The following is a 10,807-nucleotide window of genomic DNA, read 5'->3' on the forward strand; positions in this document are numbered from 1 at the left end:
GCAACACCACTAAGCAAGGGGCACCACCAAGCAAGCAGCACCACCAAGCAAGTGGCACCATGAAGACCAAGGAGCTCTCCAAACAAGTCAGGGACAAAGTTGTGGACAAGTACAGATCAGGGTTGGGTTATAAAAAAATATCATAAACTTTGAACATCCCACAGAGCACCATTAAATCCATTATTAAAAAATGGAAAGAATATGGCACCACAACAAACCTGCCAAGAGAGGGCCGCCCACAAAAACCCAGGCAAGGAGGGCATTAATCAGAGAGGCAACAAAGAGACCAAACATAACCCTGAAGGAGCTGTAAAGCTCCACAGCGGAGATTGGAGTATCTGTCCATAGGACCACTTTAAGCTGTACACTCCACAGAACTGGGCTTTATGGAAGAGTGGCCAGAGAAAAGCCATTGCTTACAGGAAAAAAATAAGCAAACACGTTTGGTGTTTGCCAAAAGGCATGTGGGAGACTCCCCAAACATATGGAAGAAGGTACTCTGGTCAGATAAGACTAAAATTGAGCTTTTTGGCCATCAAGGAAAATGTATGTCTGGCACAAACCCAACACCTCTCATCCCCCGAGAACATCATCCCCACAGTGAAGTATGGTGGTGGCAGCATCATGCTGTGGGGATGTTTTTCATTGGCAGGGACTGGGAAACTGGTCAGAATTGAAGGAATGATGGATGGTGCTAAATACAGGGAAATTCTTGAGGGAAACCTGTTTCAGTCTTCCAGAGATTTGAGACTGGGACGGAGGTTCACCTTCCAGCAGGACAATGACCGTAAGCATACTGCTAAAGCAACACTTAAGTGGTTTAAGGGGAACATTTAAATGTCTTGGAATGGCCTAGTCAAAGCCCAGACCTCAATCCAAATGAGAATCTGTGGTATCACTTAAAGATTGCTGTACACCAGCGGAACCCATCCAACTTGAAGGAGCTGAAGCAGTTTTGCCTTGAAGAATGGGCATAAATCCCAGTGTCTAGATGTGCCATGCTTATAGAGACATACCCCAAGAGACTTGTAGCTGTAATTGCTGCAAAAGGTGACTCTACAAAGTATTGACATTGGGGGGGCACACACAAGTTTTCAGTTTTTTTGTGTTATTTCTTGTTTGTTTCACAATAAAAAATATTTTGCATCTTCAAAGTGGTAGGCATGCTGTGTAAATCAAATGATACAAACCCCCCCAAAATCATTTTTAATTCCAGGTTGTAAGGCAACATAATAGGAAAAATGCCAAGGGGGGTGAATACTTTCGCAAGCCACTGTATTGTGTAGTTGTTCCAGCAATGAGGTGCATTAAAACTAAAAATAGATTTACTTAGTTCGGTGGAGACCCGAGGAACCTCGAGTTGATGTGAACAGGTTTCCTTATTTTACTTTTTTATACTTTAACAACGAAGTTAGGTAAGTCGGAAGCTTGTATAGTAGAGCTTTGTAAACAAAACAGGAGTAATGAAGTGATCTACAGGACTTTAATGAGAACCAGCCAACCTTTTGATACAGGTACAGGATGCAGTGGTGAGGATTAAGTGTCCCCCGTGATTGCAGTGAGACAGGAGCCCAACAGATGTTTAGCCTCTGAGCACCACACCTTGGCAGTGTCCGAAATCTGTCTTGCCTACTACTTACTTAAATGCCCAGTGCAGTCAAAAACATAATTTCCCTGTGTTATATATATATATATTTCCAGATTATGAGGTTGGAATAATACTGTGAAATTGTGAAATTGATGATAATGCCCTTTTTGTGTAAGAGCTGTATGAAAAAGCCGCCTGAAAGTACAGTCTGTTGTGGTGGGATGGAGTTTAGGCCTGCCCGGTGACATCACCAGGTGCTAAATGAGTTAATAGACCAATAAGAAAGAGTTCCAAACCTCTCTGCCGATAATAGTTTGTTTTCCCCTCCCCACTCCAAGACAGTCCTAGCAGAATTCTTGAAGCTATTTCTTTTTTTTTTACCATTTTAATTGAAAAACATTTAAAGTATAGTACTTAATTGTCACTCAGAACTGATTTGATAATGAGATAAAAGCGCCTGCATTGAACCTTTAAACTGCTTGCTGTGTACTAATCGTACTACACACTATTTATAATGTACTGTTTAGTACAAACGTATGCAGTAAGAAACAATTATCAACATAGATACTGAGAAGGCGTCATCGAATGCACAATCGCGCTTGTTCCCTGCCATTCATTCATTCATTCTGATCATCAGCTGTTGTCAAACACACGTGGGTGTGAAAAGAGGATTCTCTTCCTCAATAGTATGCAGCAAATTCTACTGGATGAAAAGCTGAAATTAGTATGACATCCGACTTTTTAAATTTCACGTTCTATAAAACTTTATTTTTTTGCATACTCAAACTGCCTTCTATTTAGGATGCAAGTATGGATATTCAGACACGGCCCTTGTCTGTCTCCACCTGTCCCCATCCCCTCCTATCTCACTGATCTGCACGTCCTTCCTCTCAGCCAGTGCCAGCCCAGCCTAGTCTCATATACTAGACGTAACATAGTAAACAAAAATCCTGGACACTCAAATTAGTACGATGTGTTACATTTGGTATGGTTACATAAGACAGATGGTTACTGGGGTGCTCGGGGTGGATGGGTTGGTGTATAACGCAAACTTATAGCAACCCAAAGGTTGCGAGTTTGAATCTCATCACGGACAACGTTTAGCATTTTAGCTAATTTGCAACTTTTCAACTACTTACTACTTTTTAGCTACTTTGCAGCTACTTGGTGGTGAAGCATGTTAGCTAACCATTCCCCTAACCCTTTTAGCTAACCCTTCCCCTAACCTTAACCCTTTTAGCTAACCATAACCCTTTAACCTAACTCCTAAACTTAACCCAACCTTAACCCCTAACCCTAACCCCTAGCCTACCTAACGTTAGCCACCTAGCCAGAATTCATAACATATGTTTAGCAAATTCGTAACATATTGTACATTATGCAAATTTGTAACATATAATACAAATTGTAATTCGTAACATATCATACGAAATGGTTGACAGACATCCACAAATTAATACATACCATACGAAACGTAACATATCATACTAAATGGAGTGTCTCAGATTTACAAAATCCTCTGAAGCCAGGCTGGCTAGCCTCAAACAGATGTATTGCTCAGCCTCATCAGTGCTTTGGTGTTTCCAAGCCCTCCCTCCATCCCCTCCATCTCACACAATCACTCACACACATGCATGCAGTCACTTGTATGTATCCACTCCACACACACACATAATAACCATAGCATAAGCACATAATAGAGCACTCTCACCATGCATACTGCAATCAAGGCATTTGTAGGGAGAAGGGAGAGAGAGGGAGATAGAGATTTGTGCACACATTTCTGTTTTCACTACCAACTACAGAACAATTCCCATAGATTTATCTACTGTGAGCGTTGTAATGCAGAAAGAATAGTGCCGCGCCTCTTGGTTCCTGTATAATAGATAATACAATTACATATAACACAAACACTATTACACCATACAGACTTACAATCTCTCTCTCAAAAACACAAGCACAAATAATGTGACATTTCCCACAAATACACGCTCAAAAGAGCTTGTAAATCTGTTCTGGTTAGTCTGCTTAGAGATTTACATCTCAGCACTGACAGGCATATTAAATACACTTCCAGGGTTGAATTAATGCCTGGAGAACTTCTAAATGTCAAAAACTAAAACAGAAGAAAGCACGACTTTCATTGCTCCTGATTTAACAGGCATAACTGTAAATCAATTTAGCAAACATTTATTTATTTTATTTATTGGAAGAAGTAACTTCAATCAATGTACTCTTAACATTTCATGACTAGGATGACGAACATCTATTCAAAATACCTTCTGAAGTTTTATAATTGTATCAACATTAATGGTCTTTTTTTCAATTTCCTGAAAAGTTTCTGTTTCGGAGATAAGAGATTTTCATCAGGAAGTGACGATATCAAATTTGGTGTAATATGAAAGCTAAGAGTTTATAGTTTTGGGAAATTAAGGCATAGATACATTTTTCAACCATTATACAACTTAATACTTTGGAATAAGCAAATGCTTTTGATTTCTGGTCACACAGATGGGAAAGGGGTCTTAAAAAAGATTTACTAGAAAAAGTCTTAAAAGGTATTAGAAACAATAATGTTGGAGTAAAAACCTCCAACACCTGGCTTCTTGACCTGAGGGATTGTCTGAGACCAGCCACCTGGTCAGCTGATGAAACTGTGGGTTTGCATAACCAAAGAATTTCTGCATAAAGTGTCAGAAACCGTCTCAGGGAAGCATATCTGCGTGCTCGTCATCCTCACCAGGGTCTTGACTTGACTGCAGTTTGGCTTCGTAACAGATTTCAGTGGGAAAATGTTCACCTTTGATGGCCACTGGCACACTGGAGAAGTGTACTCTTCACGGATGAATCCCGGTTCAACTGTAACAGGCAGATGGCAGACAGCATGTATGGCGTCATGTGGGCGAGCAGTTTGCTGATGTCAATGTTGTGAACAGTGCCCCATGGTAGCAGTGGGGTTATGGTTTGGGATGGCATAAGCTACGGACAACAAACATTTTATCGATGGCAATTTTAATGCACAGTTTTGCAGAAATGATTTGCCTTCTGTAAGTTCAAAAAATATTGCCTAGTGTCTTGTCATTCTGTTACCAAAACCCCCCCATATCTTTAGGATATTTTTATGAAACTTCACAGAAGTAACAAGTAAAGGTAGACCTACCAATTAGTTGCTGTGTTTTAACTGATAACAATTTAGTTTTTGAATTATTAAGTGATTAAAATGTGTCACTCTGTTACCAAATCGGTAACTGAGTGACAGAAAAATCAGTAACAGAATGAATGCAATTGAATTGGCCACAATGAGAAATCATAGTAGTCACAAACCACAGTCGCAGTAGAGAACAACACAGTACAGTAGAGAACAACACAGTACAGTACAGTAGAGCACAATAGAGTGCCGTACAGTAGAGTACAGTATAGTAAAGAAAAGTAGAGTATAGTTCAGTACAGTAGACTTGAATAGAGTTCAGTATAGTACAGTAGAGCACACATGAGTAGAGTACAATAATGTATTATGCTCTACTGTACTGTCCAAACTTGTGAAACATAGACATCTATGAATTGTACAGATTTGGTCTTGTTAGGGGGCAGAGCTCATTACAATAATAAAATGTGTAAAATAATATCCAAACATGCAAAGGAGGATATTAAAATATTCTACCTTTGTGTACCTATATAGGATACATCATCATGAAGAGAAGAACATTAATAATCATGCGTTTCTGTATAGTCAGAGAGGAAGAGGCGAAGTGAGAGGAGTTACATCACCCAAAATCTGTCCACGAAAATAAGACCACGAAGTGAGGAATTTTTTTATGGAGGTCAATGAAAGGCTGTCGAATTTGGTCCCGAAAAAAATGGATTGCTAATTTTCTACGTGAGGCTTATAGAGCGCAATAGTAATGGCATCTTTTTGTAGGCACTAACTCCGCCATGGTTCGTTGAACAAAGTCTATGGGGAAATGGATAAATGCTGAAAATAAGGTCTGTGGTAAACACAAGCTTAGGAGATCTTATACGTTTTGTTCTGAGATAATCTTCACTTTTTGTAAAATTTGAAGCATTTATATAATAAAAAAACACAACGCACATACATTCATAAATGTCATGTTAACTGACTGATACTGTCTCATAGAACAAAATGTATAATATCTCATAAGCCTGTGTTAACCATATCAGCGTTTATTCCAACACCCTATTCTTTCCCTATTCATTTTGCCAATAGGAATGGCTGAATGAACCAGAGGTAAATCATTTACGGTTTTTAAGGAGTACAAGCTGGCAAGCTCTATTTGATCAAATTTACGTTTTGTAATGGTTAGGTTGTTACGAATGTTACGAATATAAGTGGATGCACGTGGCATTTCGGTAACTTTGAAAATAACTTTTTTTTATATTGGAGTTGTGGCTGTCACACACGAATCTGCCCTCTCATTGGCTAGAATGGTCCCATCTGATCTTGCCTCTTCCCATCTGCCTTCCATCTTTGAGGACATGTATTTCCATTGTTTGATTGGTCACAATGTTTTCAATAAAATTGATCATCTTTGGTATAGTACAGACCATGTCATTCTTTTACTGCGGGGTTGATCCGCTTCACTTACTGTAATTCAATAACCAAAAGAGATTTGTTCAAACTCAAGGCATCATATCATAGCTGACACCCCATTATTTCTGCAGACATCTTTGAATCTTAATTCAGAGTAGACATTTAACAGAGTTTTTGGAAAACATGGTCACATAAAAAACTGAGGGAGATTTTACTGTCCTTCTGGTATTAAAACTTGCCCAACAGTTAATGTCAAGGGCTGCAATAGAAGCAGATTGGTCTACCAGCCCATCACTGCTGATCTCTGACCCAGTGGGGACCACCCTGATTGGGTCTCCCATTTGGGGAACAATAAACTTTACTACTGCTTTAACATCATCCCTTCCTCCCCTGTCTATCATATCACCTCCACCTTACCTGTCAACCTAGACCCACTTCAATTTGCTTACCGGCCCAATAGGTCCACAGATGATGCAATCGCCATAACACTGCACACTGCCCTATCCCATCTGGACAAGAGGAATACCTATGTAAGAATGCTGTTCGTTGACTATAGCTCAGCATTCAACACCATAGTACCCTCCAAGCTCATCATTAAGCTAGAGGCCCTGGGTCTCAACCCCGCCCTGTGCAATTGGGTCCTGGACTTCCTGACGGGCCGTCCCCAGGTGGTAAGGTAGGAAACAACATCTCCACTTCGCTGATTCTCAACACTGAGGCCCCACAAGGGTCCGTGCTCATCCCCCTCCTGTACTCCTTGTTCACCCATGACTGCGTGGCTATGCACACCTCCAACTCAATCATCAAGTTTGCAGATGACACTACATTAGTGGGCTTGGTTTCCAAAACGACAAGACAGCCTACAGGGTGGAGGTGAGGTCGATCGGAGTGTGGTGTCAGGAAAACAACCTCTCACTCAACGTCAACAAAACAAAGGATATGATCGTGGGCTTCAGGAAACAGTAGAGGGAGCACCTCCCTATCCACATCGAGTGGACAGCAGTGGAGAAGGTGAAAAGTTTTAAATTAATCGGCGTACACATCACGAACAAACTGAAATGGTCCATCCACACAGACAGTGTGGTGAAGAAGGCGCAACAGCGCCTCTTCAACCTCAGGAGGCTGAAGAAATTTGACTTGTCACCTAAAACCCTCACAAACTTTTACAGATGCACAATTTAGAGGATTTTCACTAGTCACTTCAATAATGCCACTTTAATAATGTTTATATATCTTGCATTACTCATCTCATATGTATATAATGTATTTATACCATCTATTGCATCTTGCCTATGCCGCTCTGTCATTGCTCATCCATACATTTATATGTACAGTATATATTCTTATTCCATTCTTTTACTTAGATTTGTATGTATTAGGTAGTTGTTGTGGAATTGTTAGATTACGTTAGATATTGCTGCACTGTCGGAACTAGAAGCACAAGCATCTCGCTACACTCACAATAACATCTGCTAACCATGTGTATGTGACCAATACATTTTGATTTGATTTGTCTCACCATACTGAGGTCCCTAATGCCCTGTGACATGGCTATCCACCGTGGATGTAACGGAGACACAGGGAGTCAGGAAGCAGGTGGTGAGTTTAATAGGAATGAACATGGAGTGAATACAAAAACAGGAGTAGCGTCTAAACATGAAAACAGGAAACAATACTACCTAATGGGTGATACAACAGAGCGCTAGATAAAGGGGAAGTAATCAGGGAGTGATAAAGTCCAGGTGTGCCTCATGATGGGGCGCAGGTGTGCGTAATGATGGGTTGCCAGGACCGGTGGTTAGTAGACCGGAGATGTCGAGTGCTGGAGCGGGGGAGAAGGAGTAGACGTGACAGTGGTCCATCTGGGCTGCATTAGAGCAGCAACACACACTGAGATCTGAAGCATGTGATGTGCACAGAAAGCCCTCTCTGCTCTAACAGAAACATCCCAATCTCCAGAGAACACTGCCTCAGATCAAAGGAATGTATGCCTCTCTCTCTCTCTGTGTGTGTGTGTGTGTGTGTGTGTGTGTGTGTGTGTGTGTGTGTGTGTGTGTGAGAAGAGAGAGGGAAAGGCTGGTGTAAATACAATACATGTGTGAGTGTGTGTGTTGCCTTGCTTAATCAGCATGCATCACAGAATATCTGTTTGCGATATCTCTCTACACTGCCTGGGAAAACCACTGTAACTTCAAACTGACACCCATATACATACACACTGTGTAACAAGCCCGAATAAGAATACATTTAACGAACACAGAGACACTCAGCATAGTCAGGTTCTGTTGCATGTGAAAGGGGCGCCCAGGTTCCGTGTCAAGGTTATACGAGTCAAGTTTCTCTGTGCCCTTGCTGTAGAAGGGGACAAAGTGTTGCGCTGGTGGTTGGGTGGTAGACAGAGTGGAGTGTACTTGGGTTTAGGCTTAGGCTAGTGCAGGGATGGGCAAGTGACGAATGCAGGGGGGGATGTGGGGGAGGTTGGGCAGTCTGGGGTGACAGGTGACCGTGACAGGGGAAGTGACCCTCTAACCCAACAGTGCAGAAATGAGAGTGACTGTCATCTGCATTGAGCACAGCCACATGTCTACACTTAGCTGTCTCTAGTCTGGCTATAATCACTATGCCAATAAACACCACTCAACAAGTTTACCACTGCTGTGTTACGTGGTTATAATCAGCTTAAAGCGACAATCAACATGACCCAACCATCCTGTAATGAATGATCTGAGCTCCACATATTGTTGCATTATGGTTCTCTGACGTATGTTATCATAGTTTTAGTTCCTAGCTCCATAATTTTTGGTTTTTGCTGTTATTACTGTAGCTACTGTATCACCTCCGCTATTGATGCAGTACCGTTCCTGGCAGGGAACATCCCATAGTTACATCATCAGGGGTCTTTATAGTAAAGCTACTTTCCCAACCCCATACCCCATCCATGCCCCGCTGGCGACAGACAGGCATGTCTCTCTCTCGCTATTCTCTCTCTTCATTCTCTCTTTTGTGTTACTATAGCTTGGGCCCCATTGTGACATGGGCCTTGCTCCTGTAAAACTAATAATGATGGAGATTTGTGCAGGCTTAGCATTCTTTCCCCCTTTCAATGCAGGATACGGGAATGACGGGGGTTAGGGGGAGTTAGGGAGTGAGAAGGGTGAGGGGATATGTCCTAGTTTGAGAGGGAAAATGTTTTTTCACAGACAAGTGGCTCCTTCCCTGGAACACGCAACATGCTTTTATTCTTTCTGGTTGACCGCCTACATCATCCTTTCAATATATAACCTTCTCAGGAATGCATAGTCAAGGCACTCCCAGGGACTTTCTTACAGTACTGTCGTGGCCAAAAGTTTTGAGAATGACACAAATATTAATTTTTACAAAGTGTGCTGCCTCAGTGTCTTTAGATATTTTTGTCAGATGTTACTATGGAATACTGAAGTATAATTACAAGCATTTCATAAGTGTCAAAGGCTTTTATTGACAATTAAATGAAGTTGATGCAAAGAGTCAATATTTGCAGTGTTGACCCTTCTTTTTCAAGACCTCTGCAATCCGCCCTGGCATGCTGTCAATTAACTTCTGGGCCAAATCCTGACTGATGGCAGCCCATTCTTGCATAATCAATGCTTGGAATTTGTGGGTTTTTGTTTGTCCACCGGCCTCTTGAGGATTGACCACAAGTTCTCAATGGGATGAAGGTTTTGGGAGTTTCCTGGCCATTGACCCAAAATATCAATGGTTTGTTCCCCGAGCCACTTAGTTATCACTTTTGCATTATGGCAAGGTGTTCCATCATGCTAGAAAAGGCATTGTTCGTCACCAAACTGTTCCTGGATGGTTGGGAGAAGTTGCTCTCGGAGGATGTGTTGGTACCATTCTTTATTCATGGCTGTGTTCTTAGGCAAAATTGTGAGTGAGCCCACTCCCTTGGCTGAGAAGCAACCCCACACATGAATGGTCTCAGGATGCTTTACTGTTGGCATGACAGAGGACTGATGGTAGCGCTAAACTTGTCTTCTCCGGACAAGCTTTTTTCCGGATGCCCCAAACAATCGGAAAGGGGATTCATCAGAGAAAATGACTTTAACCCAGTCCTCAGCAGTACCTTTTCAGAATATCAGTCTGTCCCTGATGTTTTTCCTGGAGTGAAGTGGCTTCTTTGCTGCCCTTCTTGACACCAGGCCATCCTCCAAAAGTCTTCGCCTCACTGTGCGTGCAGATGCACTCACACGTGCCTGCTGCCATTCCAGAGCAAGCTCTGTACTGGTGGTGCCCCGATCCCGCAGCTGAATCAACTTTAGGAGATGGTCCTGGCGCTTGCTGGACTTTCTTGGGCGCCCTGAAGCCTTCTTCACAACAATTGAACCGCTCTCCTTGAAGTTCTTGATGATCCGATAAATGGTTGATTTAGGTGCAATCTTACTGGCAGCAATATCCTTGCCTGTGAAGCCCTTTTTGTGAAAAGCAATGATGACGGCACGTGTTTCCAAGCATAGTTGACAGAGGAATAACAATGATTCCAAGCACCACCCTCCTTTTGAAGCTTCCAGTCTGTTATTGGAACTCAATCAGCATGACAGAGTGATCTCCAGCCTTGTCCTCGTCAACACTCACACCCGTGTTAATGAGAGAATCACTGACATGATGTCAGCTGGTCCTTTTGTGGCAGG

Source organism: Salmo trutta, chromosome 7, assembly GCF_901001165.1.
Source record: "Salmo trutta chromosome 7, fSalTru1.1, whole genome shotgun sequence".
NCBI classification, from domain to species: Eukaryota; Metazoa; Chordata; class Actinopteri; order Salmoniformes; family Salmonidae; genus Salmo; species Salmo trutta.